Source organism: Antrostomus carolinensis, unplaced genomic scaffold (assembly GCF_000700745.2).
Source record: "Antrostomus carolinensis isolate BGI_N321 unplaced genomic scaffold, ASM70074v2 scaffold15280, whole genome shotgun sequence".
NCBI classification, from domain to species: Eukaryota; Metazoa; Chordata; class Aves; order Caprimulgiformes; family Caprimulgidae; genus Antrostomus; species Antrostomus carolinensis.
Genome location: NW_010287854.1, coordinates 138888 through 149654, shown reverse-complemented (window position 1 = coordinate 149654; position 10767 = coordinate 138888).

The following is a 10767-nucleotide window of genomic DNA, read 5'->3' as shown; positions in this document are numbered from 1 at the left end:
AAGAGCCAGTCTGCAGAAGCTGCAGTGCTGCACCTGACACTTGGCACTGGAACGCGGCTGAATCTGTCCTGTGTTTCCAAATTAAACTCATTTCAGAACAAGGAAGACCTAGGCACATAAACGATTTGTCATGCTCAGCACCTTGATTCTCAATTGCAGTCCTCTTTGGAATTCACTTAATTGTTGGGCTTTTCAGAGCTAAGGGTCAGGTACAGACACCGAGTAATGAGTGAAAACTGCAAAGGCAAAGTAAGAGTCTGACCAATTCTGCTGTTTATCTGAGAAGTGAGATGTGACAAAGGAGGGAGGCAGCTGGAAATTGCAAGAGATGTTTTAGAAGAAAGCACTTTGAATCATTGTTGGTTTATTGTTGTTTCCATCTATCTGATTTTTTTTTCCTTTGCATAACAAAAAGGCCTGCTGATTGCCGTCATTGCCTGGGGTTTTTGTACTTGTCATTCCCACACTGAATGTCAATGTTCTGTAGGTTTTCAGAGTACATCAGACTTTGGACCAGAGTTGAGTCTTGCTATCTAACTACCCCATTAATCACAACAGAATGGTGGTACACGCAAATCTGGTCTATCCTCAGGAGTCAAGTGCCATTTCCAAAATAAAACCTACTTTTAAAGGACATGTCAGGGGTATTTGCAATAACATTAAGTTAAACAGCAATGCAAACGCAGGACAAGGCCAATTCAAGCAAAGGGTCTTACTCAGATTTCACTTTTACCAGGTATGGATTTGAAGGGACATAAATGTGATTTACATTGGAGCATAACAGCGGGCAATTATGCTGCAGTGGAACGCTGCTTACGCTGAATTCAGTTCAGTTTAGGGGCTGAGTTAGAAACAGCTGTCTGTGATTTATTGTATAGAGAATATGGTATCATTCTACTAACATCAGCAGAATATCTATGCATTTCACAGCAGCAACACCAGGGAATGTGGACCTCTTTTCCATACGTGAATATATGACGCTCCTCCTCCTTTGCATAAATATTTGGAGCTGTAGTTTACACAGCTTTATTCTAAAAAACATGGAAAAAGAATTCAGCTTACCTGGTGGACCTGAAGTTGCATTATGGCACCTCTTATTTATAAATAGATTTTTTTAAAAGAGCAAAAACTTCACTAGATGCTATGGGAAATCCCTGACTGCAGTGGGAGCTCCACCATCTTGTACAATGAAAAGAGTTTATGAATACAATTCCCTTAATTCATGCACTCCCTAACTTTTCAAGATTGCTATCATTAACTTGCACAGCATGTAGCCTTAATGATTTTAGGTTACATTTTATATTAGATGCTTCCATTTATAAATGGTTTATAAGGGAGACTAATCAATATTTAATAGGCATTTTAAGTGTGCAACAGACACGAGTAGCATGTGTTAGAGAAGGTTATAGGCACATCAATAGAAGGGTTATAAACACATATAAGCTCTGGCTTCTAAGTAACCCATTAGGCCAATGGGATTCTGTTAACCATTTTAATAGCAGGTTATCCAATTAATAACAGTTTTATTAATAACTATGTCTTTGTAAACTATTTTAAATGGAATCCTGTTATACAAGGAAGCGATTCTGTGACCTATCCTGTCGTCAAGTATTAGGGAGAAATGTGTAGGTTTGGTTTTTAAATGCCACTCTCCTCCTGTAAGCTTGAACTAATACTGTAACATTTCCAATGCAAACACCATTACAGTGTTATTCTGGGATTTGGGCATTTTATCATACATCCTTAGGGTTAAATTCTGCTCTAAGACACATCAATTTAAGTCTCACAGGAGCCTCACTAGAGCTGCTTGCTGTGCATATCTGTGTGTGTAGGAGGGTACAACTTAGCCTTTTTATTTACAGAACCATTAATTAAATTACTGCAATTAAATATCAAATCAAGTTGCATTAAGATAACATTAAGCACACGGGAAGTCAGAATCAGAGCTTCTATTAGGGTTAATGGGAGCTACCCATGGTTAGTTTTTAATGCACCTCTCTATAAATCATACCCCGAAGGATGTAGCTTAAACTGACATACACAAAAACAACATTTTATGCAAATAGTCTTTTACAATGCCCTAGTTTTTGCATCATTTCCAATAATTTGTGTGGGTTTCCTGTTATTTTTTCTCTTAAGGCACGTTACCCTAAGTGAAATGGAAGAGCTTTAGAAATGACAGTTTCTGATCAAGTCAGAGCAGTTCAGCACCACAAAATTACTAACTCGCAATTAGTCCACAGGGCACGTTTTGCAGTAACAAATCCATTCGAGATCATGATTTTCTGCTTTATTTTCAATCTAACTCTAATTAACTGTAATAGGAATAAAGGTTTCTGCAAAAAGGTAAAAGGAAGATAAAAACCTGCTTTCTTCACTGTCACGCCCACAATCAGCAGCACAGATCTGTGCTCCTGCTGAGCGCTGGCAGAGCTGCAGGACCACCAGCTTGCCAACAGCAGTGGCCAGGTATCTCCTTGTGAAACTGTGCCGAGGTCCTCTTTCAAGCACCAGCTCCACCATGCAAATCCCAGCAACCACATCCCCCAGGCAGTTGGTGACTGAGCAGGAGGTGAGACCCATCACTGCAGAGGTTTTACATCGCCTAGGAAACAAAGAGAATCCCCCCAAAGTCTTGCTGCTTTGCCATAGCAATAAAGGGGAAGGATGAAGGTTTCTGTTCCTCGTGCTGTCAGGAGCGCGGTACAGCACACCAGTAAAGTGAAACAGAGAGATATGAACCCTCCTTAAGGAGCCATGCAAGCCAGTTAGTGGAAAACCATAACCTTGTTATTTCATCAGACTCCCTGTAGATTCTTCCTGTATCCCAAATTTAATGGTTTTCTGGAGGATTTTACAGCAGAATTTAAAAAAAAAATATAAATTAAAAAATGTTTGCTTATCCACTGATCAAATTAGCACAGAACTCTGTGTGCCTATATTTTCAACTGGAGAAAAACATTAAGAAGATTCAATATTTATGTAATGTTTTATGGAAGTTCAATAGAGAATTCCAATATAATTTCCCAATTAAAATCACCTGCTAGTTGACTTACATCCATTACCATTATCTCAACCCGCTGTATACTGAAGCTATTCACACAATGGTGCTATGTGAACATACATAGGTTAAAAATTAGTAATTACTGTCTAGACAATTCACTGTTAGCTATAGCTGAGTGAATACAATGAATAATTTATTTGATGAATTTTGCATTCCTTTTTCCTCTTTGTGAATTGATCATGACCAGTTAGGAAAACTTGTAAATGTACTCATTTATCAGAATTATTTTCTGTGAATAATTCTTAACCTGAATATTTTTCCACCAAACAAAACTATTCTAATTTGTGGTTTGCAATTCATATTATGGGATATAAGCTATGGAGACCATTGAGATTGTTTTTCTTTTTTTTCTTGAGCAGATAATCATGTAACTAGCAACAACACAGAAGTGTTCTTACCAAAAAAAACCCACCAAAACACAGTTTGCAGCTCATTTTGTTCTATTAAGTTATGTAATTAATAAAACAACTTATGCAACTTATAAGCATTAACTAATTCTACATTTTAAAAGGCAAATTTACAACTGAAAATAACTGATAAATATGAACCTCTGTGAACGCTATTGTTTGTTCTATAAAAGCACAACTATGAATGTGTTTCTGGGAATGTAGCATAGTTGGATGAGGCTCTGAGCAACCTGGTCTAGTGGAAGGTGTCCCTGCTGATGGCAGGGGGGTTGGAACTGGATGATCTTTAAGGTCCCTTCCAACCCAAACCAGTCTATGATTCTATGATTTCTAGCTGTGTTGTAAATCTCCAACACACTTACTTTTGCAAACTACCTGTTGGCCACTTCCCATTCACTTGAGGAGCTGCTGCTGAACAGCATCAGTCCTTGGGAGAGCCTAGAGCTGAGAGTTTCCAATGCAGCTAAGGTTTTATTAAGGGACATACCCATTATACAAATACCTTGGTAAAAATCCTTGCATGGGTTCCTTTTAAGCCGAGCTACTGAAGTCCCTAGGTACATATGTGCATTACAAACTTCTAGAAAAGTAACTGGAAGAGAGAGTGGACCCCAAGTCTCCCCCCTAACCACTAAAGTTATACCCATTTTGTGGGTATTTGAGTATTCCTCACAGTCCATAAACTAGAGATGAAGTGGGAAGTACATCATCTGAACTTTGATTTTAAAAGCCCACAAGTAAGGGGAAAAAATAAGCAATAGCTGAACTGGGAGAACACTGGAAAAGTATGTCATTTAGCTAAAATTAAAATGTATTTGCACCTCTCCTTGCCATCCTAAGCTATGTACTCTCTTACAACCTCTGCAACACCACTACTTGACTAGAAGATATTGCCCAGCTCCACATAAGACACATTCCCTTTGCTCCTCTCAGCACTGGCCCCACTAGGAAGCTCCCACATCCCATCACCTTGAAGGATTCTCTTCTGAGATGCTGGGGAGCCAGCGTAGGACTCCTGATACCACCAGGCAGCTGAGCTTCTGCTCACTGCTACCATAGTGCCACTGTGCCACATCCTCTTGTCAACGGAACTGTGCTGACTTGGACACACACAACTCACTGAAAGTACAATGAAAATACCCCTCCTTAGCATCTGTAAGAGCCACAGTTTGCAGAGAGGTGTTTAACAGAGTTAAACAGCAAGGTCCATTCAAAAATCCCATGAACTGACTATCTGTAGCTTCTGGTGTCTTACTAACTTTCAGAAATCCAACCATGTGATGCTCTTGAAAATCTCATCTGAAATTCTATAAACATGACTCGCAGTACTTCACAGTCATAGGGCTATCACACTTCACAGGGCTGGAGTTTTGCTTTTAACATAAATTGCTAGTCCCTAGAAACCAGATAATGTAGCATGGTAAACATTTCTGATTTCTCTCAGCAGAGTTAGATTTGAGCTGGCAATCTAGAAACAAAAAGCTAAACAACCATTACAGCTCCCTGTTCTGACACAGTATTTAATGACATATTTTTCCCTTTGAAATTTGCTCTTCATGAGGTAAGCTTCAAAATGGAGGCTGAAACAACAAGTGTTTTTAACTCTGCAGCAGATCAAATGCATTTGACACCCATACTGTAAAGAAGAAATGACACACTAATGAGAGACAGAGATCAAAACACTCTGTTTGTCACTTAAATCTCTACCAACATGAAGTACATCAAGCCATGCTTGGTACACCAAAAATTCTGCAGTGTCCAAATGGCTCTGCATTTTCTTCCTATCAAACTTCAGTTTGTGTGGCTCCTCCTCTTTCAGAAAGCCAAGCCAACGCTACTGGAATTAGTTCGTTCCTGACCACAAGGAAACAACACAAGGAGAAAGAACATGCAGGAATGGGGATGAATGAAGTGCGATTTTGGATTTTATTCTCTGCCTTTCTTCTCCTACTCTTTACTACAACCCTACTGGGAGACTGCACAAGGAGCAACAGCAAATACTGTCTGTGATCAGTGTGTAAGTCAGGGAAAGGTTCTTCTGCTGCAGGAACTGAGAACAGCAGCTTTGGGCTCTCTCCCAAGCTCCAGTACAGGAGCCATGCCAGTATTGGTCTCATTGCACTGAGGTTTTGGGCAGTGGTATTCCCAGAAGCTGTGGCAAGCAAGCTGGAATGACAAGAGTCATTGACATTTCAGTGCATTTACCAACTCAGAATTAGAAGGTCCCAAAGATTATGCAAAACTTGATTAGCTTCTCCCTGTCTTTGACCACAGATTTCAGCGTGATGCCAACATTTCACCCCCGTGAGGGGGTGTTGTCCTCTGCCTTGGAGTGATCTTGGAAGAGCTCACAAATAAGCACCAACCAGTACAAAATGCAGTTTTGCCTTCCAGTTCCACAGGAGGCAGAGTTGTGAAACTGATAACTCAAGACCTTCAGAATTGAGCAACACAGAATATCACAAGGCTGTCCGAAAGCACTGTATTAGAATATCTCAATTATCTTAATAAAGCTTTAGCTTAGCATTTTCAGTAAAGCTGAGGCACCTTTGGAAGAAATTTCTTTATACACAATAGCTGCTCATAGGCTACATTACAACTTCTAAAGCTCTCTGATTGCTGCTCTGCTCCATCTTTACGATGCTATTTTAATTTAATTTAAAAAAAATAGAAATTACATGTGAAATAATTCCTAAGCCTAACTGATACAGGGGCCATGTAAATTAGAAGTAACTACATTAAGGTCAATGCCAGCTTTGAATAAGAGTTGTGTTAAATACAAATGATGTTTAAAAATAATAGCTTTCAGTGCAACATGGACATAAGAAATACAGAACAGCATCCGCTTGGCAAGAAGGTGGCCTGTTTGCATAGGCTAAGAACGATATGTATCGCTCATACATGTACACACAATACAAAATTAATTCATGCAGAAGGAACTCAGCTTGCTGTACATCTTATAAATACAGGCTGACAATTAAATAGTCCTAATAAGACTTACACTCCAGCCAGCAGAACAGCTCAAAAACAAACATAATTTTGTTCATGTGTGCCCATTATATTCATGGGCTGATTTATTCAGTATTTCCAAGATTTCTTCTCTGTTTTACAAATGATACCCTTTTGATGAGGGCTTTAGTTCAAATTACTGGTCAATCAGCTCTAGACCAAGACTAGAATGCTAAGTTAATTGGCTATAAAACCAGAATGAGCACTCTGGAAAAAAAAAAATCACAGATGAGCCAAATTATTGGGTAATTGTTGAGGAACAAGAAGCGCCTCATTTTAGGTAGATAAAGTAAAAGCTCTGTAGCTCCCTGCAGCACACAGTGTTTCCCCAGCCTGGGTCCTGTTAATGGTCTGTACTGCTCACAAAAATCACTTCAGGTTGGCTCAGCTCATCCCTCTTGCAATCACTCTGCCAAGAGGTTCGCTGTGCTCTTATTCCTGCCTGCAGGAGGTCCTACCGCTCTTGATAGTCTGTCAAGGGATTCTTCCATCAGCTTGCACTGAACTCCCATCAGTAAATTTTTCATACAGACAGAGAAGCAAACCTAAAGCAACAGAGGTAACCAAATAGCCCTCCAGAGGCAGCACAGCCGTATCAGCTCAGCGGAAGAGCACCTCTTAGCATTTTCCTCTGCACGTTTATTATTGGAACCACTTACTTCTAACAAGAATTTAGTGCCTGTGCATCCTTGGAGAGGGTTTTCTTAGAATAGTAACTCTCCACATGGATCAAAGAGACCTGAGATCACTCTGGCTGCAAGAATACCTGGATGTCCTCCTACCCTTGATATACAGACAGCATGTTAATTCTTCCAAATACAGCTTTATTTAGAAACACCTGACCAAAGATGCTACAGGTATTTGTCAATCAACTCTGAATTACAGTTTCTTTCCAAAGACTGGGGTGTGCAGTGTGGAATTCAGGCATCATTACTCTGATCTTCAGGAAGAAATATCTCCAGAGCGTTACACTTTTAATAAGAAGGCAGGGCAGAAAGAACACGTGGAAGTGGCAATGCACACAGCCTTTATGTCAAAGAGATTAATCACAGGAGCAGACAGCATTGACCGGGAGTGGGGGAGGACGAGGCCATGCAGCTTGCCAGGCACGGCCACACGGCGCAGGGAGGAGACGCGCGGTGTTTAAGAGCAAGAGTGGGGAGCGATGTCCCCTTTATCTCTCCCCAGCAGTTGCTTGCCTGGATGATCATTAATTAGTTTCAAACCTGCATTTTTCAGCACTGACAATGAAGAAAAGCAATGCCAGACTTGGGACATTCCTGGGCACTCTATCTAAAGACAGATGCCGGTGTGGGATCAGAGCAGGCGGTCCCACAGCACAGGCAATTCTGCCCTATTCCTGGTGATGGAAGAATGGCATTTTTTTAAAGAGAAGCATAGGCTATAAAAAGCCAGCTTGCTGTGCTGGAAGGACCTTCGTTTCATGGGGCAATCATTAGCATTCATCCAAACTGCAAACAACTAGCAATATGTGGTCAAATCACTGCAATTTGGTAAGCTTCAGTGTGATTTCCAAGAGGAGGATTAGTGGAAAATGCTGCCTTTAGGACTTGATCCTGAGTAGCTTGCAACAGGATCTCTGAACCATTTGGCATCAGCACTCCCTGCATATTCATTAATGTTTGGGACTATGGTTGTAACAAGTATCAGCAAGTGCATCTAATTTCATGAAAGAAAATTGTTGGTTCACAGCAGAATAACATGGTGCTTTTACTCACACAGGCATAAAACATGAGTATGAAATCCCTCATAATCTCCAGCTATTGTCATTCAATGTTTATCATCCAACACAGTTGAATACAATTCTTATCTTTGATGGATGTGGCACACAATAGCTGTTTTCTTGAGTGCATTATAAATATTAATAGTATTCACAGAGCTTCTTAAAATTTGTCATGTCAAATCGCTTTCATGGAAACACTTAAAATGCTATTATTTTTGTCCCACTAATAGCAAATTCTATTTTGGTTTCTGTCTTTTTTACTCTCAAAATTAAATGGTAGAATATGTTTAATTGAGCAGAGGAAAAAAAAGGGATAATGGTTCACACTGAGCAATTCCAAGACCTAGTTCAGATGCCCAGAATGAGACTGAAAGGGAAAAAATGTGAGATCCTTTGGAAATATAGTCCAGTTAAAATTGAAACACTTAATAAAATTGAGGAGGTTTGGCTGGAATTTCATTTTCAGAAGAACACTGAGAAAGAAGGCTGACATTACCAAGATGGTCATACTCTGCCATATTCAGAATGGGACATTTTCACTTAAGAAAAAAAAAGTTCTTTTTCAAAATTAAATATTTGCACATTATTTAATCAAGCTTAATCAAACACCTCAGTTCTACAAGCAAAAATGTTTTGATCAATCCAAAATAGCTTTTCTGAATGTCTGTTCACAAAGCATGTTGAAATCTGGCTTTGTTCAGTCAGAGCAAAGCCCATGTGGGCATTCCTCATGTCGTGTGCTCCCCACGCATTTCTCTTCCAGAGTATTTCAGAGCCAAAGTCTTCCCTTGGATCAAGCTTAATAAAATCTTCAGTGGTTTGTATTTTGGCTGCTATGTTTCAAGAAATCTTTTAAAATTTCATCTTTCTCCATAAAATTCACCCTGTGGTTGTCAGAACAGCCTTACAAAACAAAACCATTTAATTCCCTATGACAATTAATTTGAAGACGGCAATAATTGCAGAAGATACTATCTCTGCTACAGAGACATAAAACACTTGCTATGGGCATGGGAAATATAATAATACGAAAGAAGAATTTCTTTTTTCGTATTCTGTACTCTCTCTACAGTAGTTAATTTGCTTTGAGTTTAAAATCAATCCTTCCAGTGTGGGGTTTTAGGGAAGCTCAAGGCTTCAGTCATGCTCCCATTAATTAATGTTAAAAACTACGATCTGGGAGTCACAGAATCTGGTTTATTTAAAAAAAAAAAAATCTTTATAATTCCTGATATTTCTGTGATTAAGATCTACTCTATATTGAATTTATTTTTAAATATTTTTCCCATGAAATGGTGAATTTTGTGAGTGACAAAATCATGTTCTGTGCAGTTCGCTTTGCATGTAAAGTAAAACAGAGACACACTCGATAATTTACAGGGAACTAGAAGGCCAAAGGTCAAAATTATTTCAAGTACGAAATATGCATTAAGTGCAATGGATAAACACATATGGGACATTTTGCACATAAATACATTTTAACCAACCTCTTAAAAACATGTAAATCATCTGGGTTTGCTAGAAGTGACTGATCTTATTCTGATATTTTGACACTCCAGGATTAAGTGTTCTGGGGTTTTATAACTGACCCCAGAGAGAATGAAGAAAAGAGGCTGCTAAAGCTTGACATTTTCTTAGTTTAGTTTAAGGTGAAGGTAAACTTCTTTCTAAGTCTGGGTCAATTTCCCTCTTGGCGTGAATGTGCTCCTTTAATTGGTGTCTGAATATAAGCTATATTGCCATTAGCAAAAATGATTTCTGTAGGAAAAATAAATTCTTTAAAGGTTTTTTTTATTATTATTATTATTATTTTTAAACACTTCCTTTTGGATAGCTGGATTCAACAGTGTTCTATGTAGGAACATGGACACTCCAATTCACATTATTTCAAACATCTTTTAACTTGTACTGAATTAAAATGAATGCGTAGAAGAATTCTTTTCCCCAAAGAAGGGAACAGGAATCGTCATGAATGAAAGCCGTGGCAGAATCTGAATAATGGAACAGGACATAGTCTCGGAAGACTTTAAAATGAATGCTGATTTGACTAGAGGGTCACACAGGCATCGCTCAGCATGGAGAACCACTGCAGTCCATGGCTGGATGTGGATGCCTGTGGATCTGTCTTGAGTTTTACCACAGCCTCAAGTTGCTTGAGGGCTTCCATATGGAGACTGCTGCTCTCCAGGCAGGTGATAACATTCCCAACACAATCCAGGCACCCAAGTCCTGTCTTTTTTATGCAGGGCAGAAAAAAAGATAAATATTGTAGAAAGGTTTTTTTATTTAGTCAATCATTTTTGGTAAATCTCCCCACAAAAATATTTTACATTGTTAATTGAACCTTTAAGCTGGAAAGGTATGCAGCCCTTACTTGGAAAGATGTACCAGGATATGACAGTAGTGGACTCTCCACAAATAAGAGCAAAAGGTCACGCCATCTCCTCTGCAAATGGAGATTTGGTGGCATTTATCCCAAACTGTGTTTACTCTCCTATCCCACACTGGGTACTCACAGTCAAAGGTAGAATTACATTAAAAAT